Source organism: Camelus ferus, chromosome 6 (assembly GCF_009834535.1).
Source record: "Camelus ferus isolate YT-003-E chromosome 6, BCGSAC_Cfer_1.0, whole genome shotgun sequence".
NCBI classification, from domain to species: domain Eukaryota; kingdom Metazoa; phylum Chordata; class Mammalia; order Artiodactyla; family Camelidae; genus Camelus; species Camelus ferus.
The window spans coordinates 78,630,659-78,656,123 of NC_045701.1; the positions used below are offsets into that span (position 1 = coordinate 78,630,659).

General features: G+C 44.7%; 1 protein-coding gene across 3 annotated transcripts in view; it reads left to right on the forward strand.

Moving 5' to 3' along the window:
• The first annotated feature begins 1,834 nt into the window (after nucleotides 1-1,834).
• Nucleotides 1,835-25,465, forward strand: part of FLRT2 (fibronectin leucine rich transmembrane protein 2) — a 93,290-nt gene continuing 69,659 nt past the window's right edge. The window contains exon 1 of one of the 3 annotated variants that reach the window (XM_006175486.3): nucleotides 1,835-2,313. The gene's annotated coding sequence lies outside the window, so the exon portion shown is untranslated. Of the gene's footprint in view, nucleotides 2,314-5,515; nucleotides 5,650-11,769; nucleotides 11,791-25,465 lie in introns of those variants that run through there. The other 2 variants (XM_014551299.2, XM_032482464.1) reach the window with 2 other exon arrangements.

A 25,465-nucleotide genomic window follows, 5' to 3' on the forward strand; every position in this document is an offset into this window, starting at 1 on the left:
GACCCACATTTACTACTCTTTTGCTTCCCCTGGCTCCACCATCACACATTCTAAAGCTGACTCATGGGCCATGTGCTTAAGAAATGTGTTACCGTGATTCTGTTCATACGTTTGCTGTGATACTTTCCATACTTTATTTCCCATGTCCTGATTACAATAATCACACCTGATTACAATTGTCTCTCACAAGGAGCACATCCACATGACAGTCTTCTTTTCACTGAGAAACAACAATAACCTAATATACAAATTCGGTCCATCTGCAACCACCCCCCTCTCCCTTTCTCAGTCTTACTCATTTTCAGGAGCATAAATCAGAAAGTAAAGACTGAACAGGGTTCCATTTTGCCTTTAAACAGAAATGGATTCTTAAAGATGAAATAATTATACTGTTATGTGAGATCAAGGTTTCAAAGGAAGAACCCCGTGTGGATCCTTATGCACACTTATACACACGAAGGTGGATGTTTAAAAGCAGCTAGATGGGTATTTGTCCTAAAATGTGGTCTTCCGTGTTGGTTCTGCAGCCTGAGGAGCTATCCCTATGCTTTGCTGCCACCTTGGCAAACTAGAAGGATTTACAACGGAATTCTGCACCCGGCGGGCTGGAAACAGCGTTCCCATTGACTCGGTGGGCTGGCTTGGCTCAGAGAGGCGTTTGAAATGGCTGTTATGTTGCAGAGAGAAATTAGAACATCAATCCGGTGGAGAAACACATTTTCTCTGTTTAAAATAACTCAGTTTCCGCAAGATTCCGGCGTTACTCTCCGGATGATTTTTAAAGGCTCGGCCTTTCTTTCTTCAGTCCGAAATGGAGACGGAGAAAAAAAGGAATCGGTTGAAGACTTCGGAGTTTGCGCTCTGGGAGACGTTCCGGCTCTTTTGGGTGTGACGGTGACAGCTGAGGCGCTCTGCTGTCCGTTTTCGCTTGTAAAAGCTTCTATTGCGTGTCCATGAGATGACTCGCCGCCTCCAACTCCCGTTAACTTCTTGGGAGTCCCGAGAACTTAGTCGAAGATGTTTACAAAATGCAAAGCATCTGGGTGGCCAAGATGAAGGCTTGTATTTTTTTTTTAATGCTGCCAAAGGAACTGGGTAAATATTGCTGATTAAAATCCAAGCGCTTTAAACTGACCCGCAGCTTTCAATATTGGGACTCAGATATATTTTCCTCATTGTAATTCTTGTTTGTGTTTCTCCTGTTTATTCCATTTTAAGGCACTCTCTCCCTCCGCCCCCACCCCCTCAACCGCACACCTATGTCCCTGTTCTCATCTCAAAAATCCTTCACTACCCCTCACCCCACCCCCCAATCTTCCGGTCTTTTAATCTTATTTGAATATGGTCGTTTGGCTTTTGCAGACACTGGGTGGGAGGCAGCTTTCCTCGCTGTTTCATTTAAATTTGGCCTGAGTGCGTGGGGGCCTTCCACATTTCGTCTCGCACACGCAAAACAGTTAAAAGCTAGAGTTAGAATGAGCGGAGAGTTCTACAACTTCAAAGCACCCGCTAGGAAAGGAAATAATCCGGGGGTCCGAATTGGGGGGTGGGGAGAAAAAGGGAATGAAACCCAACTTCGCTGGCAACGCCAATAAATCTGGTAACTGGAGGCAAAAAATAGATTTCGAGGGCTGGATCTGGTCCGGATGAAAAGCTCGGGCTCCTTCCCCTGCCGGAGTCTGGCGCTGGAAGCCTGCCTCTGGCTTCTTGCCACGCGAGTGCCCCCAGACAGCAACATACCCACTGGAAACGCACGTGAACAAAGCTCTCGCCCCGGGAGCCGCCGCCTGCGGTTTCCTAGTGGATTACAGCTGCTCCGGGGAGTGCAGGGCGCACACAGGGTTAAGTTAGTTCCCTCCCCGGTAGGAGGGAGAGGCGGGGGAGGGGAAAAGCAGCTTACTGTCTCTGGCTGGGTACCTAGTAGTTAGTTGTACGTTCGAAACCTGTCGCCGTCACTTGCGAGTTTGGCATCTGCCACTGTCACCGTAGAGGAACGAGAGTTCGGAGGTAACACCAGTGGCCGCAGTCTCCGCGCCTGGCGCCGCGCGACTCTCGCCCCGGGTGCATCTCTGGCCCTCGGTCCCGCGTGTCAAGGAGCGGCGAAGTGGCAGCTCCGCGCCCGCCGCCGTGTCTACCCAGCCCCAGGACCAGGCTGGCGGTTCTCAACGATGGGCAGGAGGGACCTTGGCGGCGACCCCTAAAATAATACCATGCCCCGGGAGCCCCGTTGCTGCCGAGCCAGCTTCTTCCCTTTCCACCTCCCTGACCCTGTCGGATTCGGATGAGCCCACTGAGAGGAGCCGCGGCCGCCAGGTAAAGGGGCTGAAGTGCCAGGTGGAGTTTCCAGTAACCGCCCGGGAGGCCGCTATGCGAGTATCACGCAGCATCTTTAGGGCGATTATTTTTAAAAACTAGCTGGAGGGTAATGGCTGGGGAGGGATATTTTAAGCTTCATCTTTCATCCAGAGAAAGAATAGACTGCTTAACTCTGATCCAATTTGGGGGAAGTCTATTTGCAGGTCGAGTCTACCTCTTCTGAGTTTTGTAACTGAGCTCAGGGTCAAAACGCAAATTCTCAAGCCCGCTGGAGCATAGATCCTAAATTGGGGTTTCTAGGGCCACTAAGCTTGCCTGAGTCCAGCCTCTCACTTTCCCAGAATGAATGTTAACGTCCACCAGTAACAAACCCCTCGTTCCCTACCCCTGCACCCACTCCATCTGCTCCTAATGTCACCAGAGTTATTATCAAGCCGTTGCGTCTAAAGACACCCCCTTGCCCGCAACCCGAGATCCAATAGTGGCTAAGAAGATGCGAAGGGTACTGGTTCGTTTTTCTTCGAGTTGGGGAAGGGGTTATTTTTCCCACTATCAAGTCTTTCTCCAGCCTTGCTGGTTTTCAGTGGCCTGGCGCTGAGCTCCGCCAGTGTGTCTTACAGGGGCTCCAGCGAGGAGCCCACCAGGCTTCACTGGGATTGCGTTCCCGGCTCCGCGTGCGTGGGATGCGGGGAGGGGGCGGATAAGGCCTCCTGGCACTGAGTGCAGGGGCTAGGCGACAGCGAGGAGCGCGGGGGCAGAGCCTCGCTGGGTGCCACCGCGTCCCAGCCACGGCTTCAAGCCACCTGGAAAGATCCCTCCGCCACGCTGACCAGTCCCGGGCTCGTCCCCGCGCTTTCAGCGCTGGCGCGGCCAGTTCTCATTTGTAATCACACCCAAGATCAAGGTTACCAGTTGAGGTCTGGGCGCTTAACCAAAGAAAGGAAGTATTCAGGGAAGAGGGTGACTGGGGAGGGCTGGATCCACACTTGATACCCGGGAAACTCCTGGAGTGCTGGGGCTCCGGCTGGCGGCAGCTGCTAGTGGAGGCGGAGGCCACCGCTGCTGTCGTCGCTCGTGCTTTGCTCCTGGAACCTCCCAGAAAGATGGCACTCACTGTCCTGGTCCAGTTAACTTCCCCAACCTTCCTCCCTCCTCCTTCACAGTGTATTAGTCACATACTGAGTTTGGAGAGAAAAGCGGCTTTGTATCTGTAAGTCGAAGCATTTTCTTAGCCACTTTCTCATAATGCTACAGGAGTAGCAACCCGCGGGTACGACCCCAGGTCGCGTGTGCGCGCGCGCGCGTGTGCCAGCGTGCGTCTCGGGCGTGCGTCTGGGTGGATCCGTGCGTGGTTTGTGCTTGGGAGGCAAATCGGGCGTTTCTCCAAGTCTGCTTAATACGATTTAGGCGCTCAAATACTTGAAAGCGGTAGACAAAACAGGGATGCGAAGGAAATAAAAACAATTGGGAAAGTGGTGCCAAGTGACTCAGACTTTGAGGACGGGGAAATCATCTCGAACCAGTTGTGGCCACCGCCCCTGCCTAACTCACGCCGCGATAGCTGAGCGGATCCCTAGGGAGTTGGTCCCGAGCTAGTCTGAAGCTCACTGATTGCTTCTCGCGTGGTCCCACCGACGGCGCGTCTCAGCGCAGCCCAGCGCTTGGCGCGAACTCGCTCTCCCTCTTCTGTTCAGATGCAGCCTCTCTCCAGACTTGTTAAAACATGACAGCAACTTAACTGGAGGCTGGAGGAGCGGCAAAGAAATGAAAGGAGAAAGCCAGAAGTGTTTTTTTTCCCCCCGAGAAAGAGACGTGCACATTGGTGTTCTTAGATTACTCTTTAACCTTTGCAAAGAGATTGAGAAGTGGAAATGTTGCTTATATGCAAATCGGGCTTATTTTTCGCTGTCAAACCTGTTTCCTAAAAATCTGTGAGGCTGAATTTGGTTGTTCGTAGTAATCTATGAGGAATGTGAACCACGCTCTTTCCAGCGGCCAGGATGAAGGGAGAAAAATGGGATGTTTAAAATTATATCAAACTGCAGATTATTTTCCCTCTTAAGTTATTTTAAAAAAGATCCAGGATCAGGGAACTAGTGATGGGGTGGGGGGAGTAAATCACCAAGGTTGCCTGCATTTGAAATAACGCCATCTTGGTTGAGAGACTTGTTATATTTTACCCTCTAATCTCACGTTTCAATCGTTTCTCAGTGTCTCTAACTTATAAGTACCACCCCGGGCGAGCAGGGGGAAATCAACTTTCTGCGCTCAGACGGTGGCACTAATCCTTCAGAGTTGGGGGTGGGATGGTGCAGGCGGGCACGGTCAGGGCGGCATTTGCAGTGTGAGCCCCGGCGCTCGCTTTGCAACTCTCTTCAGGGAGGACAGGGTTAAAAGCCGAGTCTGACTTTGCCTCTTGGAAAGCTTTGGGTTGCAGCCGCGCCTCCCAAGCATTCTTTAAACCAGAAATGTGGGAGGGACTCCGAGAGGGAGGGAGTAAGCGACGGAGGGAGAGAAAGAGGACTCGAGGAGGGGAGCGCGCCAGAGCGCGAGGGACGGAGGCAGAGGAGGAGCGCGGGAGCGGCGGAGGCGATCCCGCGAATTCATTACTGTAAACATCTCCCGGGGGTGTCAGGAGGGGTGGGGGTGGGAGCCGCGGCGCCTACATTAGCTGGGCCGGGTCAGATCCAGGCAGCAGTAAGGTCGGAGCAGCCTCCGGACCCACGCCGGGCCGGCGCAGCGCTTAGAGCGAGCCCCGCGCCCGCCCCCGCGCACCCCACGCAGCGCCCCACTCCGGGCTCCGCGCGATCCGCGCACGGGCGTCGGCTCTCCGGCCGCCCCACGGGGGTCCTCCGTCTCCAAGGAGCCCCGGCGCTGCGGGGCCGCGTTCCGCCGCCTTCCCCGCTCTCCCGCCTTCTTTCAGGACTCGTGGGCTCGGCCGAGGCGGAGAAGGGGAGGCAGAGGAGGAGAGGAGGCGGGGGCCTCGGCGGCCGGAGCCGAGAGAAAGTGGCATGCCCCAGCCCTGGAGGCGGAGGTGGCGGAGGACGGGGGAAGACGATGCCGCGGCTCCGTAGGGTAGGAAGGCGAGAGCGAGCTAGGCGAGCGGGGCGCCCGGGCGCCGGCCGGCTGCGGGGAGGCGCGCGCCGCTCTGAGGCTCCGGCCTCCGCACCCCCGCGCCCCGACGCTGCGGGCGACAGGGCCGGGCTCCGGCAGCCACCTCCGTCGCCGCCGCCACCACCCGGAGGACCTAGCAAAAGTTTGGATCTGGGGGAGGACGCGGCGCTGAGCGGGATTACCACCAGAGCTTGGAGGAGACCTCGAGAACCTTTGCAGGTAACGCACACCCCCAACCTCTCCTTCCTGGCCCCTCCACTGGGCTCCAGCTCCCTCCCAGCGCGTTTCCTGACGCTCGCCAGATCTGGCTGAAAGTAGGAGGGAGGCGAAGTTCAAGATCCCGGGGCTGGGCACCTAGAATGGGGAGAGCTACAGGAACGGGGTCCGAGGCGCTTCTCTGCGCCGGGTGGGCAGCTGTGCGGGGAGGCGAATCTCCCCCGGGAATGGATGAGAACCCTCGGCCCCAGCTGGTACCTCGGCTTGTAGCTCGTAGGACATTTAGGATGTTTATTCAGTATTCTTCAATCCGGGGAAATGGTGCGTAGATTTCACTCACTCCCACCTTCGCCCTCGCACTCTCCCACCCTTATTTAGTATCTTTTGAAAATGATACGAACCCACTCCCATTCGCCCACCTCGTTTAGTTGGTGCAGAAAGGCAAACCGGGAAGGGGGGGGGGGCGTGTGTGTGTGAAAATTTCAAGCAAAGGGGAAAATTTATCCTTCCCCCTTTTAACATCTCCAGAGTACTCCCCTCCTCCTTCCATTCACCTTCCGGCGTCATAAAATAGGAACTTTAGAAGTCACATTTTTACTGAAGAGTGAGATGAAACATGTTAACCATTGGTGGAATGAATTTGCAGTGATTGTCCGCCTGTGTGTGTGTCTGTGTTTGGGGGGCTAGTGGTGGTGCGGAAAGGCCGGTTTTCCTTGGTGGCCTGACGCGCCGTCGCGTGGGGGGAGTGAGCGGTCGCGTGTGTGCACTGAGGCGGGGGCAGCGGAGAGAAGACGGTCACGTTTCCAGAACAGCAGCCTTTCTTGGGCTAATAAAATAGCTGCTGCGTTTCACTCCGAGAGCAAAAAGATTCCAGCCCCAACTCCCCAACGTCCCCTTTCCCCCGGTCGAGTTTTTGAGTTTCGAAGCCGCTCAATGTCTGCTGCTCCATTATCTTTTTTTTAATGAATCATTATTTGTGCACTTGGAAACTCACCGTGCCTTCTCTGGTAAATGGAAATAAGCCTTCGAGGGCTTTTGATTAATTTTAGTGGAGCGAATCTCTTGTAAAGCTTACAGTAAGCTAATCAAGTGCAAGGCACAAATCCGTGTAAATGCTCGAACAGGAGTGCAAGGTGCTGATTAGATTTCTTTACTTGCTGTATTTGCTATGCAAAGCCTCTTCTAAATGGGAGCTATTGCTCCTTCCTCGGCTGGGAGACCGTTTAATCACCCAGGGTCAGGAAGCTTTGGGGCATGTCCACACGCTCAGGGGTTTATTGCTAAATTTATTATGTCCAACTTCTCCCAGCCAAAAGGTAATATGAAGGCTACCTTTCATATCCAGACCAGTATTGTCTGTAGACTTAAGCCGTATGACCTTATTAAATCTCCAATGAAAGAATTCCTCCAAACATTTTGAGGTAAATAAAATGCAGGTTGGCATTTGTCCAGGGTTGTATTTGGTCGTTGCAGTAAGAATGTAAAATTTTAGGTCAGTATCTGAAGTGTTAGCACCAGTTTTTTTTTTTTTTAAATCAGTAAGCAACATCACCAGATTCATAAGATGGAAAGGCCACCATATTAGATGATAGTCAATCTTTGGGTAGTATGCATACCATAAAAAGTTGCTCATTTCCCCACAGTGTCAGGAGTCCCCCACAGATACAACTTTTCTTCCTCCCCGCCTCAGAAGCCTCAAACAGGATAGGGTTAAACCATTTATGGATTTTTAATAATCTCGGGTGACAGCACAACACCATACTGTCATGTTGAGTCGCAAATATCTGTGACTGGAGGAGGTTGGAAGATGAAATTTCAAACATTATTCCATGTCTCTGGCAGTCGGTACAAGAAATTGTAAAAAGAATCGCACTAGCTGTCCTGGAGCAGACCTATTACAAACCTAGCATGGAAGGAATGCTGGTTTAAAAACAAAAAGCCCATGTCTTAACACTTCAGTAGTTTCATTGCAGTTTTACAAATTCCAGGGGATGGTTTTAACAGAAGAAAGTAGATTCCCAATTGACACCGTGCTGGGCTGCTTTGGGGTTCTCCAAGCAGGCATGGTTTTTCTTGTATGCTAGGTTTCAGACGATGTGATCTTATCCGAGTTTGACTTTGACCGCCTGGATCTAATTTGAAGCTCCTCTGATACCCGTTACATTTATATTCTGGCCTGCTGGAGAGTTTGATTTAGGATTTAGACACATCTCCCGAAAGCAACCTTATATCTTCCTAGTTTGAAGCTGTGGTTTCAAGAAAGACTCAAGTATGTACAAGTGCAGAAGCCATATTCTGGAGAGACCCAGTGTGAGCATCTGATCTAGTTTGACTGTTCAGCTTTGTACTCTACAGGGAAGACTTTCCACTTCTGCGATCCCCAGTGTCTGGAGTCAAAAAACAGCAAGGGTGAAGGGCAGCTCTCGCTCTTGCTCTGTTGAGAAGATTCGAAAAAGGTCCAGGTGATGTAATTTTATTTCTAATCAGGTCAGACCTTCTCTGGATAATCGTCTGTTGGTATCTTTAATTTCAGTTCAAGTTCATTTTTCACTTGATTACTTTAATAACTTTGTGGTTTCTGCCACAGTGATTCAAATTCAGGCCATTAGTGACCTCTATCTGTGAGAAGTGAACACTCAATGTTTTTCTTATCAGAGTCTACAGATTATGGTGTGTGGGGGGGGGAAGGGGGCGGATACCCAACAGCTCTGTAGTTCTTTCTGAGTATTTAGATTTTCCAACTTGGTTTTCCTAAGGCAGAGTTCAGTACAGGTAATGCTCTTTAACAACAGTAATGAAAATGTTACAGGCTAATGAGCTACTAAGTTGTTCCATACAGCATCGACAATTTGATCAACATAAACAAAACACCAGAGCTATCCGGTGCCAATAAGAGGACGGTACAGGCAGGTAGGCCAGTGCTTTGAGACTCACAGTACTGCTGGATGTGAGTGAAATTTTATTGCCCCGAAGTGCTTACATAACAAGGGAAACTTGAGACAAGCCCAGAACATATACGTGGGAGCTAAGACTTGCCTTTAAATTCGGCTGTGCTTCTGCTGTGAACGTACAGCACAGATCAAGGGAGAGGTGGCGTGTACGAAGGGTGACTATAAACAGATGGTCTTTTAAGGAGACTTTTAAAATCTGACTCCTAATCCAGCTTTGTCTTCTGAGCGTTTTCCAATCGAAATTTCCATTTGAGTTGATTATCCTAAATGGTAATTGAAGACAAAGTTTACAGACTTTCTTAGGTGGGCGAATACCATTATCTGACATTTTCCAGATGGTTTTTGATCTCATGGTATTTGGGGATATAGAATTTTTAGGAGGTTTTCTTTCTTTTCCCTTGGGCAGGTTTTACACCAAAGACATTTTTAAAGACCAATTCTTCTTATTAAAGGTAAACAGTTATTATCATACCCCAATTTTCTTACTTTTCCCACTCTCCTTATTGCTTTTTTTTTTTTCAAAGTTATATTTTTTCTTCTTAAACTACATGTTGGGGATAAACTATCACTGTCTTTTTACTCCTTTCAGCAATATGACCTCCAATTAAATACCTATTTATAGTAAAACATACACACTCACATACACATCAAGCAAGGACCATTTTAAGACAGAGATTCTTTTCAAGGTTTTGAATATGTTTCTTTTTTAAAGGGCTATGACACAAATATTTTAATAAAAATATCCTGTGTTCCGATGAATACAGAGACTTATTTCAGTCGCATGGAACAGTAAAACACTGTATTAGTGAAATAATCAGCAGTATTTTCAGGACATGGTCAAAATCTGTTAGAACCTTCATGGGTGCTTTTTTTTTTTTTTTTTCCCTTGGCGAATTTTGCATCTACTGGTCTTTTTGGTTTTCTTTGATTCCTTCTACTGTAGCTCTTTGAAGTGATTCAAAATTAAACAGTAGCTACTTTTTAAGGGAAATTCATCATGTTATGTTCAGGATTCCAGAAGAGTTAATGATGCAGAAAAAGTCCTGTAAAACATCTTTCTAAAAGAAGTCCTTCTCTTGCAGGCATCCCACTTACTGGCCTCCTGTACCATTTGCAGTGAATTGGAACTCCGTTATTTATTTATTTTTCAAATACCACCTCTAACTTAATTTAACGTGGGATGTGTTTCTGCAGAGGCATGTAGCACCACGTGTCCCGAGTCGCCTGGACGCAGCAGTGGTGGTTTTTTTCCAGATCTGGAAGAAGGGGAGGTCAAAGAAAATATCCTTGTAGAATTTGGGAAGTCAAACGGCCACTTTCGTGATCCTGAAATCCCAATCAGTTATTCTGTGGATATTCAATAAGGGTACACGTTTTCTGGCAGTTTAGTGGTGGAAGACCTCAGCCGTTTTTTGAGGCCTTCACCAAAGAAATCTGTGGTACCTGTACAGAGCTCATTAGAGCCAGGCAATTTTTCTCACTTTCTTCCCGTGTTGCTTTTAAGGGAATGTTCCAGAAACGTGGCAGAAGGTCCTCTGTTCCCCTCGGTTCATAGGTCACGTGTTTATAGTTCTGTCTCTTTATTAGGGTTTCCAAGACACGGATAAAACAATCTTCCATCTGACCTTTAAAGAACCTGAGGGCATCTGGATTTCAACCTACCAAAAAAACACCTGGTCTCAAAGTCCACCGATGCTATTTGGCCCCAGAACACTGAAAGCTCCTTCTACAGGATGTCAGGGAACAGCGGCTCCTAAAACTGGTTCACACATACATGGTCCAGGGAAGTCAGCAGAGGTCATGGGGCTGAATGGAAAACATTAGACTCCCATCAGTCCCGAAATAGGCCCACGTGCTGGTGTCACTCTCGGCGCCAGCTGCCTGGGGGTGTCGCTTTCACAAACATCCCGTGTCCACGTAGCCTCAGTGAGGGTTTCCTCTCCCACTTTGCTCCAGAGCTTGGGCTATTTGGAAGAAGAAAATAACACAGGGAATTGTAATAATCTTCACAGATATTAGATAAAGAGGAGGGCGAAGTTAGGGCAGTAGATGGATAAGCATTTGCCATAGAGGTTCCAGAAAATTCTACTTAGGCCCTGGGGAATGACATGGATTTTAAAACACATTCGTCTCCTGGTCATTTTTCTAAGTCTCACAGGCAGGATTTCATTTATTCCTCACAGCTGCCTCTGTGAGCTGGTCTGAGACAAACCCCACTCACCTCGTTTCTCACTGGGAAACGGGAACCAGAAAGGAGTTGAAGGCTACCTAAGGCTGCACAGAGTGCTCCTTTAAACTGCTGGGCTCTGTGCAAAATAAGGAACATCACATTTAATTACGTAGATCTTGAATGTTCCAGGTCTGGTTTAGAAGTTTCCTTCTCTGTGAGCCTACTCAAAATGATCAAGGTTGTGTTTTAAAAATTAAAACTGGACAAAATAGTGCAATTGTGTAAATATTTAGACTTAAAAAAATGCATTTCACCCTCTCCCACACATTCTGTTAGATACATGTTTGCTGGTTATGGATGACAGTAATTTTAGGAGATAGGCTTTGTGGTTTCAGACTTCTGCTGGGGTGGGGGATGTGACATAAGTTGTTTTGGAAGAAAGAGAAGATGTATTTATGTAAAGAAGCCCTGCACTCTTCTGTCAGCACACTCCTTTCTACATTTATGACCTTGGACAAATTACTTAATCTCCTGGAGACTTAATTTCCTCTCTGCAGAGTTCAACAGGGTTGTTGTGGGGTCAGACAAGATTAATGTGTGTGAAAGTACCTTGATAACAATTCAGCGCTATATTCTCATGAAGAGGCATTATTCACGTGGACCTCATTCATCACTGCAGGACTGTCATGTGCTCGGATAGGTCTAGGTTTTATGTAAATAGAAGGGTAACCAAGGCAGAGGGTCCTGCCCTCCAGGAGCTTTTGCTTTTTGCTCTGGGATACCGTCACCCAAGAAAGTGTCCCATGGCCCTCTGCTGCATCACTTCCTCCCTTCATTTAATGGCGCATGATCTCTTTTTTTTGTGTTTGTTGTATTTTGATGAAAATATGCTGATGGGGGCGAGTTGGGTGCAAGGGCCAAACTTTTCTTCCTTGACAGCTTGGCTTAGTGTTGGGAACTGAATTTATCACAAATGGATTCCACTGAGGATCTTTTGGGAAGAAACCATCAATGTTCCCTGAAGTAAGGTTATTTCTTTTTGGCTAGCTTTATACTTCAGCCATCCAAGTTAACCTTTTGCAAAAGAAACAGAGTCATTAGTAGAGCATACGATGATTTTTAAGGCTTTTGTTTTGCATAAATAAGGCAGGCCAGTGCAAAGGACTGTCTTTTCAGTAGTTTGGAAATCTCCTGAGCCCATTCCCCACAAATGGCCTCAATTTATTAAGAAACAACATAATCTCCAAAGCTTGGCCTTAGGTTGACTTGTGAGTGTCACAAAGCCCTTGTGGGACAGTTCTGCACAATTTATTTCTCCATATTTTCTTCAACTGTGTTTTTACAATTGTCAAATCTGAGACACTTAATTTTAAGTGTTCTAAGAGTGAGTGTGTACAATTTATTTCCCCGATATGTATAAACGTAGGCCTCTGTAAAGGTTTAATTTTTAATTGTTTTAAGGTTACTTAATTGAAGCTTGCGGGAAATGTAGGTGTCCATGAAGTGTGTATTTATAAAACCCAGGATTAGGTCACGACTCTTGCTTGGAAGAGCATGTGCCTATGAGTGACTGAATGGAGGCCAGTCCGGTTCTAGCGATGTTCTTTTCAGGTCTGGGTTTACTATTTGCCGGAGTTCTGACACACTTTCTTAAAAAAAAAGCTGATTAGTATTTTCGTAGTACACTGTAAAGGACCTGGCCACAGAACTATATTTTTACGTGACAAATTACTTCCATAATTTGGAGAAATTAATCTGAGTACTTTTTGTTCTGGCAGTGCCGGATGACACAATTATAATATTTGAAGAAAGAGAATGTTTGTTACTACTCTGAAGAGTTCTGCTAATACAATGCGAAGCCTCTGTAGGCGGATGTGTGGGGAGTTAGTGTGTGTTCGTGTGCGTCTTTGAAATGCACAAGGAAATCTAAGTCTTAGACACCATGGGGTGGGAATACCGTGTTAGCCAGGTGCTAGGTGGTGCCGACTTAGCTCCTGTGTCCCTAACATAACAGAATAATGAGGTAAGCCAGCTTACTTGTTTTTTTTTTTTTTTAACACCTTTATCGTGGTATGGTTCCTGTACTGTCTACACATATTTCAAATGTATAATTTGATGAATTTGGTAGATGTAGACACCAGTGGAAACCACCACCACAATCGAGATAGCTAACACTGCCATCCCTCCCCGAGAGGTGCAGTTTTCGAACTCCCAGTGTATCCCTTCGCACCCGCTTTACTCCCTGGTAACCATAAGTTTGTTCTCATAAGCCAACTAATTCTGGGGTGGAGATTTTCTTTTCCAAATAGGTCCTAGCAGAACTCTGAGTAAAGAACACATTGTAATGAGGGACTATGACATGAAGGAGGTATTTTTCTTTTTTATTCTAATTTTTTTATGGGGGAAGGTAATTAGGTTTACTTATTATTTATTTTAATGGAGGTACTGGGGATTGAACCCTGGACTTCATGCATGCTAAGCACACGCTCTACCGCTGAACCGTCCCCTCTCCTCCTAATGTTATTCTTGCAGAGGTAGAAGGTATGCGTCAGATGATGAAGAAGTCTTTTTCATTCATTCAGGAGATGATTTTTACTGCTTACCACGTACCAGGCAGGGAGTAAGACTGGGGAGCCCCTCCACTGAGGCTGCCCAGGCTGGGGAGGAGAGAGGAGGTATAAACTTAATTGCAGGGCAGTTTCATACAGGATTGAAGACAGTGCAGTCGACCTGGGTAAATGTGGCAGGAATACGTAGTACTGAGAAGAGCTTTGTGTTCAGAGAGGGAGGATCTTGGGTTCTAAGGCTGGCTCTGTCACTTGCACATTTTGTAAACTTGGGTGGGAACCTTTTTAAACGTCTTTCAGTCTTCGTCTCCTCAAGTCGAAAATGGAAGGAAGTACTTTCTGCTCACAGAGCTGTTCTCCTAAGGATAGAGATAATTATGTAAACCGTCCCCCTGTCTGGCACACAGTAGAGGCTTAATAAATGCTGACTGCTGAGCCTTCTCTCTCTGAAATTATAATAGTTCCATTATGTTACTCTCTCCCTCTACAAATACCTTGGCATTTCTCTGGAATCCCAAAGAAGGCTTTTGAGCCCTTGAACTGTTCACTCACAGGATCCAGCCTCTTCTGCAAAAGAAAATTTTGTTTTTTACGCACGTAACAGACCGTGAAGAGAGCGGAGAGAATTGCAGTCCCCGCAGTGGCAGGACAAGCCTGGAGCCCCTGGGGTCCAGTGTGGGCTGATGCTGTGACAGGACACAGAGCGAAGGGACGGGACCAAAAAGAGAACTTGTCTCAATTTGGGGAATCAGAAGGCGGTGCCAGCTGGATCCTGCCTGACTTGTAATTTTTTTTGTTTTAATTGAAGTATAGTCAGTTACAATGTGTCAATTTCTGGTGTGCAGCATAATGTCCCATCATGTATATACACACCTATATCCGTTTTCATATTCTTTTTCATTAAAGGTTATTACAAGACGTTGAATAGAGTTCCCTGTGCTATGCAGAAGAAATTTGGTTTTTTTAATCTATTTCTATATGACTTGTAGTTTTTTTGTTCATTGAAAGCATCGCCTTTGACACCCCCCATTGACATCCATAACGCCCTCCACGGGGACAGTACCTGTGACAGGACCTCCCATGTCTCGCCTCTGACACTGGACGCAAAAAATGAGCTGTGATTATTATTATGTCTCTGCTGATCTACAGAGATTTTTATCGGAGTGAATTGTAAACACGTGCTTCACACAATTCATCTCACACACACGACTCTTGGCAGAGTCAAGAAGATATTTTATTGTAGAAGATTTAACACGTAAATTATTATGTTTATATAATGCTTATTCTGTGCTTATAGAATGATTATACCTTGCTTGTGTAATGAGAGATGTTAGAAGCAGAATAATGCTTCTAACTACTGGGTTATCATTTCTGTGTGGAAATACTTCCAGAAAGCCATTTTCAATTAATTTAAGTGAAGGAGCTTCTTGCTGCTTCTGTGTCAGATACTTCTGAACAATACAGCATTCAGAGGCACCGGTCAGGATACACAATGCTGGAGTTATTTTTCGTTTCTCATTATGATTGCATGTGTATAGAGTATAATTTTTGTATTTGACTTAGCAATTGAGATTTGATTCTTCTTCTTTTTTTTTTTTTTTTTTGGCTTTTAAATTGATGTAGGGAGGTTATATTTAACAAGATGTTAGGTGCCCCCAACCTCCAGGTTCAGAAACACAGAAGCTCCTCCTGTTAAAAATTCACATCATGTATACACAGTGTATATACATGTGCTTAATCAAATTGGAGCAGAGAGAGGCAGGCACTAAAATGTACTTTGCAAGCCCTTAACATCTAAGTAAGTAGCTTCTGAAGCAACATTCCACTCAACAGAAAACAATAAGACCTTGTTTTTGCTACTTTAGAACATGTAAGAGAGATTAAAATTCTTCGGGAAATGGTTTAGAATTTTTTTTTTTTTTACCCGAATAGGTAAGGAACAAGTCCAGTAGTGCTGACAGCAATGGAATTTAAAACTCAATTCTAATAATCTCTGAGTCCCGAAAGAATGCAAGGCAGACATCCATTCAGGTCATGAGCTTGTAACTGGGGATTTGACAGAGATTGTTTTATTTTACCTTGTGCCAGACACCATGCTAAGTTTTGTGCTGAGCATTTGGGATAGTGTTTCAAAGACGGCCTCATCCCTACTCATCAAGAAAGCTGATGGATTGACCTGGAGTCACCCTTTTCTAGATTTGACTCATCCGTCTGAATTAACTGGAGGAGCTGGTTAAAAATGCAGGTTCCTGTGCCTGAGGCCTGGAGGTCCCGATTTATTAGGTCTGTGATGAAGCCTGGGAATGTGGATGTTCAAAAGTTCCCAGGGTTGGAGATCACTAACCGATCATTTTTAGAATTTTTTCTGACCCAGAGACTCGGTGGTTTCATAGTTGTCTGGTTCAGAGCCACTTGTGAGTTTCTGAAAGTATTTTTATATATATTTTGCCACATAGGAAATATTGCTTCATTTAACCCAGCTCTTCTAGGGGAACCTTGAGAGGGACCAGATGTTGGCTGGTTTCACTCTTGGAAGCCATAGTCTCCCATGTGGTTTCTCCACCATTTGTCAGTATCCGTTACACCATCATACTGTACCATTCTTGGTGTCCCCAGAGTTAATTCCCTAAAAAGCCAAATCACATCATATTACTAGTCCCCTACCACTTGGATTCCTTGTCCCTCTGGATAGAGCCCATCCAAACCTGTTAGCATGACATGTGAGATCCATGACAGTCTGGGTCTCAAACCATCACTCAGGCCTCATTCTTAATCAGGCATCCATCCTCTGCACCCATGTTCCAACAGTGGTAACTTAGCTTCCTGCCACTTAGCCTTTCCCATGCTGTTTACCGTTTACTTAGAATATCACCTGCCCACTCTCCATTTAGCAAACTCTTTTCCTTTAAGACCCACAGGAATGTCACCTTCCCTCTCAATGGAAATCAGTCATTCCTTTCTCTGGGCTTCTATGGCATTTCCTTGTCCCTTTGTTAGTTCCCTGCTGATGTTGTATTGTAATAGGTCTGTTCATGTGTCTGTCTCTCTCAATAGATGCCAAGAACTTTGGCTCATTTCGTCCCATCTCCCTGGTGCTAACAGTCATGCTCAGTTCCCCAGGTTCTGCATAAATGTAATTGAAGGAATAAGTAGATAATTGTTCTGGACAATCTTGGAAGACAGGAAGAGTCATAATCTAGTGATAGGGACTGCTTCTTCAGAAGTGCTTTTCACTCCCATAGATCGGTTGCCCAGTGTGGGAGGGAAATACAGCCACCACCATGCTGCCTTACTCTAAGCAGGCTTGTCAGGCAGCCCAGCCCTGTCATCCAACCCTGATCAGAATCAGGCTCTCCAAGCCACACGTGAGGCGGTTTCAGATGCCACACTGGAAGACCTGTTTAATGAAGAGCGGATTTTGCTTGATGAAATATCTTTCTTGGCACCAATTAAAACCATCAGTTAAGTAGATGTTCACGCAGATGTAGTGCCCATAAAATGAGAAACTTAACTCATAGTGTTAACTTTGTGTGTCTCTCCGGGGATAATTAGAGAGCAAAGCAAAGAACTCGTGAAACTTCTATGTATTTGCTCTCTTTTTCATATTTTTTTGCTCTTTGTTTTGATTTTGTTTATTTTATCTTAGGCGCATTATTTCCTGATGGAGATACCTGTCTGAGGAACGAGGGTCCTCCAGATTGGAGAAAAGAGGACTAGAGATCACAGATCCTTAATTTAATCACTCTGTCTCCACAAAACAGGATCCGCCTTAGTCCTCGTGATTTGTGCATGGAATACGGCAAAGTGCATGCAAAAGTTACAGTACATTGTAAACTTGCGTGGCTCCGTGTGATCACGATGGTGACAGAAGTTGGGCTTTAAGTCCTTGTTGCCCAAAAGGAAATACTAACACCTTGCTACTTTCTTTGTGGATTATTGATTGATGGACAGAGGGGACTTGGCTTGCGTGTGGGGGGCGTGTGCACCCATATGCACCCAATCTGGTCCCTCCTCCCCCCCTTTTTTAGCAAAATTTTCAGTGGCTAAAAAGAGTAGAAGATGGCGGAGCACGTTTTGATATGCCCCCACCTTCCCCCTTGCTCCCTGCCGGGCTGTCTGTGCACTGGCAACGCTTCCCATGCCAACAGGAGATGCATGGAATACCCTCTGTGTTGGCTTCTGATAAACCACTCTGCTTGAACTCCAGGGGCTTGTAGCAACCCCCCGGGGGATCTTACAGTGTTAGTTTATGGGACTGTTTAGAAACAATATGCTTTCCTGATTCTTGAATCACACTGAGTATCATCTTGGAGGAGTCATAATAATGGTAATAATAAATAATAATTAACAACCATAATTGTACTGATTATAGATATAGTTTATTTACGGTGCTGCTTATGCACTCTGGGTAATAACTCTATAACAATATAGATGATATTCTATAATCTTTGTTATTATGTGTTTTATTATATGTGTTATATAATACAGAGTCCTATTATAGCACTCTATAATAAACGTGATCTATATTATCACATTTAAACATTCACAAAAACCCTGTATAGTAGGTTCTGTTTAGTAACACCGCTCATAACCCCATTTTACGCACAGGAAAACTGAAGTAGAGAGAATTGCCTTAGATGGCTTATTGTATTTTGTAGTTGCTGTTAATTAGTTTTAGAGGATAAGTGAGCGCTGGGTGGGTTCCAAAATCCACTCTTAAGTTTGTTTTTCCATGTCTTAAAATTCTGGGGTGATGGCTCACTGTCCACAAACCTCTAGCTTTCCGTATTTGATTTTTTAAGAGGTAACTACTTAAGAAGGCATTATTTACTCTTTGCCATTTTCGATTGAAAACAATTCTTGGGGCTCAATGTATTTCTGTAAAATGGGAAGAGAGGAGAATCACTCATTGCAAAAGGAAGCGTGACAACTTCTAGCATGTTTTCAGTGCTAACGAAAGTCTGTGGGTAAGTACCTTGTGATTAAGGAGGTAGTTACTGGAAAGAACACTCTATTCCTTGTCTTTACCCTTTTACCAGCGCTACTAATAAAAGGTTATATGGATGGATTTGAGATTCACCTCTTTTTCCCTGTGGAGGTGAAAAGGGACAATGGAAGGACCAGAGGGCAGATAGTAGCATAGAGCCTGGAAATGATGGAGAATTGACTGTGTTATAAACAGGTGAGATTCTCTCCTTTTCTAAATCTATGGAATTGCTCAGGCGGTGGATACTATTGAGTAAAAAAATGACCCAGAGAGGGTCTGGGAAGGGCTGTTCCAAGTTGATAATTTGACCGTAAGCTTGGCATGTGCTTACAAGTCCTCCCCTGCTGAATTTGATTCTGGCCGTCCCTCCCTGTTTGCCCCTTCTGCTGATGCACTCATTTCTGCGTGTATACACATTGTGTTTTATGCATTCGGGATTGTAATTAAGGCCCTTCAGTTATTTATCCTTCCTCGTTCCTTGTAAGTATTCTCAGTTCTGTCTACATTAAGTGATCCATGCCTTAATTCCTTCATTTCCCTTTAGGCAGCTGCACCACGGCTGCTCTTGCTTCTGTGTTCTCTTGGTCACCCGGGGCGCATTATCTGTCATGAAACTACTGTGGATGGAGTGGCATAAGGTGCTTTCTGAGTTGGGTCGGTCTGGATGGGCTCATTGAAGGGGTGGTCTATGAGAGCAGACTCTGCCCAGGTGTGGTAGCCGTTTGGTGACTGACTCCCCAGCTTCAGGACCGCATGAAAACACCAGTTCTGTTTGGCACCCTTCCAGTGAATTCTGGGGAGTTTCTGTCTGTGACAGTGGAAGTCTAGCTGAGTTGGGTGGAACCATTAGCTGTCTGCAGATTGCAACTGAGACGCGATCAGGCCATGTGAACTGAACGGAAACCTCCCCGCGTCAGTCTTGGTGGAAGTGGCTGCCTGGTCTGCTTGGACCACATGCGTCTGTAAAGGATCAGCCTGAGACTCAGGGTCACTCTTTCCTCTCCACTCCGAGTGCTGGCTGCACTTGGATTTTCTGCTGGGCTTGTGTCGGTATGCTTCAGAGTGAGCTAAACATTCTGAAGCAAGTCCTGTTCTGCTTAATTCATGCTTCTTTATTCAACAAGATCCACTGTCTAGAACCACTACTTCGAGTCATCTTTGATGACGCCCTTTCACTCATTTTCAACAGTTCTATCACTAGTTTCATGTGTCTCTTAAGAATCTGCCTTAGCCCTTTCACTTTGGTTCTGTGGTCGTTAAGCCCACACACGTCTTTCCTCCCCTGATCTGCACACCATAGTTTCTCCTCCTCATTTCCATGCTGATGGTACTACTTTCCGTTATTCACAGGGTCAAGTGCACACTTTTGAGTTTGATGCCCAAGGCCATTCTTTCTGTACTTCCCTGTATCTTCCCAAAGAAAGTCAATCTTCTCTCCTGAACTGTGTCTAGGGTGCGCCCTTACTTTTGTCTTTACGTCAGTCTCGTTGTCATGTAAAATTTTACCTGGTGCTGTGTGTCTACTGTCCGGGAGCTCATTTAGGGCAAAGGTAATACATGTTTGAGGAGCTTAAATTGAACTCAGGTCTCAGTCCCCAACCTACCTCTGAAACTTACAGCATGAGTCCATCTCTCCCTTTCCGAATACTACTTCTCATCATTTTCAATGTTGAGCGAATTCCTGTTAACAGAGTTTGCAGAAATAACGCTTCCATATTTGAATTTTCAAGTTATCTAATAGAAGCTTCCTTTGTTCTCTCTGTGGAACAGTTTGTCAAAGCAGTGCGCTCTTGATTTGAAAACAGGAAGGTAGAACATTCCACCAGCATCATGAGCCCTCTGTTTGTATTTGTGAAATCTGCAGTCTTTCCAGGCCTCTAGGCAAGAGCTAACAGAAATAATCAGAGGCATTAGACTCGATGATGTTGAGTTGGATTCTTATAATAAAGGCTTGAGAGCCAGAATTAATGGTGTGCTAGTTTATACTGAAAGAGATGCTTGCGATATTGCGAAGCCGTAGTCTCCAGCTTGCTGGAATCTTTGAAGACATCTGGATGTTTTGAAAACCGCAACAATCACAGGCTTTTTTTATTATCTCCATAATTGTTTTCTTTTTAACAGGGAGCTGCATCATGACAGAGGGTAGGGGAGGGGTGGGAAGGCGGCGGAGCTGGGGTTCAGGCGGATGGATTTGAATCTGGTCCTGCCTCAACCAGCTGGGGAAACTCGAGCACGTTTCTTCACCTTGGTGTCTATCTCCTCAATTTTAAATAGAGGAAAAATAATACGCATCTCATAGGATCTGTGTGATGAATAGATGAGGTGATGCCTGACACACACCAAGGACTAGGAAGCGTTTTTCTTCTTCTTTCTATGTCTCTCCCCTTCAGCACTTCAACTTGAAATAATATGAATGCCTTGGTTTGTAAGTGGCTGTTTTTTCCTGCATAGTGAAGGCAGTTCTGTAATATTGTCACTGTTTCCCCGCAGGGTCTCTGTGGGGCCACAATGCCTCTTGTCCAATTTCTCCATAACAGTATTTATTTCTGGGGTTCAGAAGAGGATGCAATACCTGGGAAATAATCATCACTCGGTCTCAATTAGGACACTCACTGTTGAAGGACTATTAAAATCCCTTTGCTTTCTGGGCAAAAAAGAAATCTTTCCAGCAGTCTTATCACCTCAAAAACAGTGGGTATCATGGATTATTAGAAAGGAATTACCCGAAGAGCATGCTCTTAAAAACAACTGCCTACAGAGAAGTCTGGCTTATCAACAAATGAAAAAAGAAAAAAAAAAGAATTTTTCTCCAAAATTTTAGCTTGTCGCTATACACATGAAAATAGCAGTGCTCATAATATATTCTGTGGGGACACTGCTGCGAATGTTTCCAGTAGGTGAAATTCTCAAGTAGGAGCTTCTAAGAATGAGCGCTAACTCTTCAAGAACGTTAGGGAATGTCTGTTAGGAAGCAGGTAAACAGCAAAATGAAAGCTGTTACAAAAAGAGAAGCGGAAAAAAAGGTAAACCAAGCAAATAATTTTATTGCAGACCACAGTGTGGAAACTATGATGGGATGGGAGAAACATTTCATTTAGTGTGAATGACCAGTGTCATTGTAATTGGCTAATGAACGTGTTTTCTTTTTCTGCATAATATTAGTGCCATCCAAAGTTATGAAGGTGTTTTTCTTATTAAAATCCCACAGCCATGCAAAATTACATTCATAGACTTATTTTCCGGTGGAAAATCAGTGTTGTTCTAGCTTTTGCTTAGATTCCAATTTAAAGGGTTGGCTGCCGTCTGGAAACACAAAGTTAGGAGATAAAGAAGGCTCTATACAATGTGATTTTTTTTTTGTAACCCTTAACAAACTAGTGTTAGTGCTTACCCTTGATTACATGTTTCTTTGTGTGGAAGTGTTGATCTTCTCATATAAAATACTTGGGAAATTTGGAAGGGATTTCATGGGAGAATTTGCATTTCCTTCATTAGTGATTTTTCAAATAACAAGAATCATCATCCTGATGGCATAGCTTGAATTTGGTCTCCTCTGAGAAGCGTGCAAGCAATCTGGCTTTTCCCTGCCTCCCTCTTGTTTCATGATTCTTTATTTCTAGGATCATTAATGGAATTTCTGTGAAAATATATGCCAAATAGACTCCTAAAGAAATGAGTATTCAGATGATTATCCGTCCTTAAGTGACAGAGATTTGTAAACGGTGGAATGTGGAGAGAAATCCTTGATTTCATTTGAGAGTAGTTTGGGTGTGATTGTGACTCCGCCTCTTTGCCAGAACGCCTAACGAAAAGATGAAAGGAGTGAAACTTCAAGTCCCATTTGTTTCTTTCTTCACAATGTAGGGCACGTTGCTGATGGAGGAGTGGTCCTTGGGGTCTCTGAAATGTGGTGAACAGGACCACGCGGTCATCATTAAAGTGATATAAGGAATGGGGTTGTTTGGAAAAATGAAATGGAGGTGGGGAGTGGGAGCTTAAGAAGGGCACAGGCATGCCACTGGTAGGGGTGACCTTCTAGGATCTCCTTTTCTATATACGGAAGCTCTTTGCCTTCCCCAATGGATGATTATTGAGAATTCATTAAAAAAGTGAAAAACGAAATGTTTGCTCTCTTCATGTCACTCTATGATTTCACTCTGTAGAGCCCAAGTGATCGCACTGGATGCTCCTGTGCTTTTTTGTAAGAGTGGATCACAGGGTGAGTACCTGTGGTTGTGGGCACATCCAAGCACGACTCCAGGTAGAGGGAATGTCATGTACAGCATGGTGCTTTGGTGCTGGAACTAGGTGGGTCTGAGTTTGAATCCAGGTCTACTATGACCTGTGTAACTTTGGGCAAATTACACATTTTAGCTAAGCTTCTTGTATAAAATGAAGGCAGTGATATTTTACAGAGTTCTTTTAAGGATTAAGAGAAATAAGTTATGCAAAATATTGTGCATAGTAGGATTTTAGTGTATTATTGACTTCATGTGTGTTTGGCTAATTACCACTGTAGCCTAAGTTCTTTAATGAATGGATGGAGGAGTGCGAGCATGGATGGAAGCATGTGTATGATCTGCCTGGAAATCCTTGAAGGATTCATTTTATTTAAGATCACAGTGGATCCTAATGGAATAACTGAAGATTTAATTTAATTACTGCCAGAGAGAAAGCATGACATGAAGGGAGAAACTTGAAGATGGGAACTGTTTTTCATACTCCTTTCCATTTTTGTAATTCCTGTTTCTTTTATTTCTTAAAGCTTTCAGTTTGGTTACAGCATTTCACTTCCATGTCTCCTGGAGTCGGGTTTTGGGGGGATGTGCCATGAATGCTCTCATAGATTCCCAGACAGGAAAATGCAACACTGAAGGTCATGTCCATTTCTGTTCTGTGTAGCTCTGTACCAAATAGTCATCTTCTCAATAATTAGTGCCAGGAGTGGGACTCGACCAGCAGTGTGGGGTAAATAAAAGATCTGTAGGCGGGTGGGCAGAAGGTCTGAATTCGAGTTTTTTTGCTGTCTCTAAAAAAAAAATTTTGATTCCTGTCAATTTACTCAACCCTCTGGAGCCTCCATTTCTTTCTTTCTTTAGACTGGGCAGTTCTCGGATTTCTCAAATTCTTAGAATCAAGGGAGCCAGTGCTAGTGGGTTGGAAGGAGCTTGGCCCTTGATCATATCAGCTTGGGCTTCTAGCTGTCCTCACTGCCCCACAGCTCTGGCACCTTGGCAAGGTCCTTAATCTCTCTGTAAGTCTCAACTTTTCTCATCTGCGCAGTGGGGATCGCAAAAGTAAAACTTTCTTTTAAATATTGCCATGAGGATTAAATGAAGTAATACACATGGGGCATTTAGCAGCTGGTGCACTTATGTGCTCAGCAAATACTAACACGTCTTTCAACATGGCTTACTCATGAAAAGGTAAGGTAAATATCAATGATGTTTTCAAACAGCAGTAGATTTTTTAAATGTTTTTAAAAAATTTTTTATTGAGGTGTAGTCAGTTCACAATGTTGTGTTAATTTCTGGTGTACAGCATAGTAATTCATTTATACATATATACATATATTCCTTTTCATATTCTTTTTCATTATAGGCCAATACAAGGTATCGAGTATAGTTTCCTGTGCTATACAGTAGGACCCTGTTATTTATCTATTTTATATATATTAGTTAATATCTATAAAATCCGAATTCCCAATTTATCTCTCCCAGGGCCCTTTCCAACCTGGGAACCATAAGTTTTTTTGTGTCTGTGAGTCTGTCTCTGTTTTGTAATTAATTTCATTTGTGTCCTTTTTTTTTTCACTAGCGTCTACATATAAGCAGTATCATATGGTATTTTTCTTTCTCTTTAGCTTACCTCACTTAGTATGAAAATCTCCAGGTCCATCCATGTTGCTGCAAATGGCGTTATTTTATTCCTTCTTTATGGCTGAGTAGTATTCCATTGTAGAAATATACCACAGCTTCTTTATCCAGTCATTCGTCAATGGACATTTAGGTTGTTTCCATGTCTTGGCGATTGTATATAGTGCTGCTATGAACACTGGGGTGCTTGTACCTTTTCATATTAGAGTTTCCTCCAGATACGTGCCTAGGAGTGGGATTGCTGGATGATAGATTCATCAGAGATTTGGGGAGGGAAGGAGTGAGAGAGGGAGGAGTAGGGAAGGAAAGATTGAGGGAGAAAGATTACCTCTGTTAGGTGGTTATAAGAAGTTTTGTTGGTGGTGCTGGCGGTTCTGTGTTGTAATTTTGGGAAAGAATAGAGCCTTTTGCCCTGTTGAAGACACAGCATAGCAGATGACTCCAGGAGCGCATCAAACCACTGCTTTGCCTGTGTACTTGACGCAGGGGTCCAAACTACTGTAAAAACAGCATGGATTCAGTTTTAACTCATCAGCTTATTAGGTAGGGCACATGTTTCCAAACGTGATTTTGAGGATTTCAATTGAAAGGAAAGTCTCATCAGGAACAGAAAGCCAGCCTCCCTTCTTGTTTTCATTCTCATGTAGAAGAAAGAGGGCAACATTTAATTTTTTTTTTCTTTTTCAAAGAGTGGAACTTAGAGGGCTTCCTTACGAATTACGCTCTGCAGGACACCACATAAGTTTAAGTAAAAAAAAAAAAGATTCATGATTGAGCCAGGGATCAACAAGTATTTATTGAAGTCTCAAATGCCAGAAAGTTCTAAGTGCTCATTTAGTGTTCTTCCTGAGGGATTTAATAATCTGTCGTTTTGCAAAAAAAGACATTGTGGAAGATGAACGTTCGTCAGTGAGCGATCACAGGGTGCAGACGCCCTTCCTACAGAGTGGAAGTATTATGTGCTTTGTTTCCTAATGTATTCGTGCACCTGAGAAATACAGTCTGGGGGATGGACTACATTTTCATTTTTTTCAAAGCTTGCCAGTGGCATACAGGTGCCTCTGAGGCTTTATCAGACCACTTCTGTGTGGTTTGAATACTATTTTGAGTCCTCCTTCTCTTTCCTTAACTGAATCCCGACTTTCCACTTAGCGCTGACAATGAATTCAGCCCGTTTAGGCTGAGAATCTCTCCCTCTGAAAATTGAGATATTTCTGCTGGATCCCTGATTTGTAAAATTTAACTCATTGACTTTGACCAAACAATTA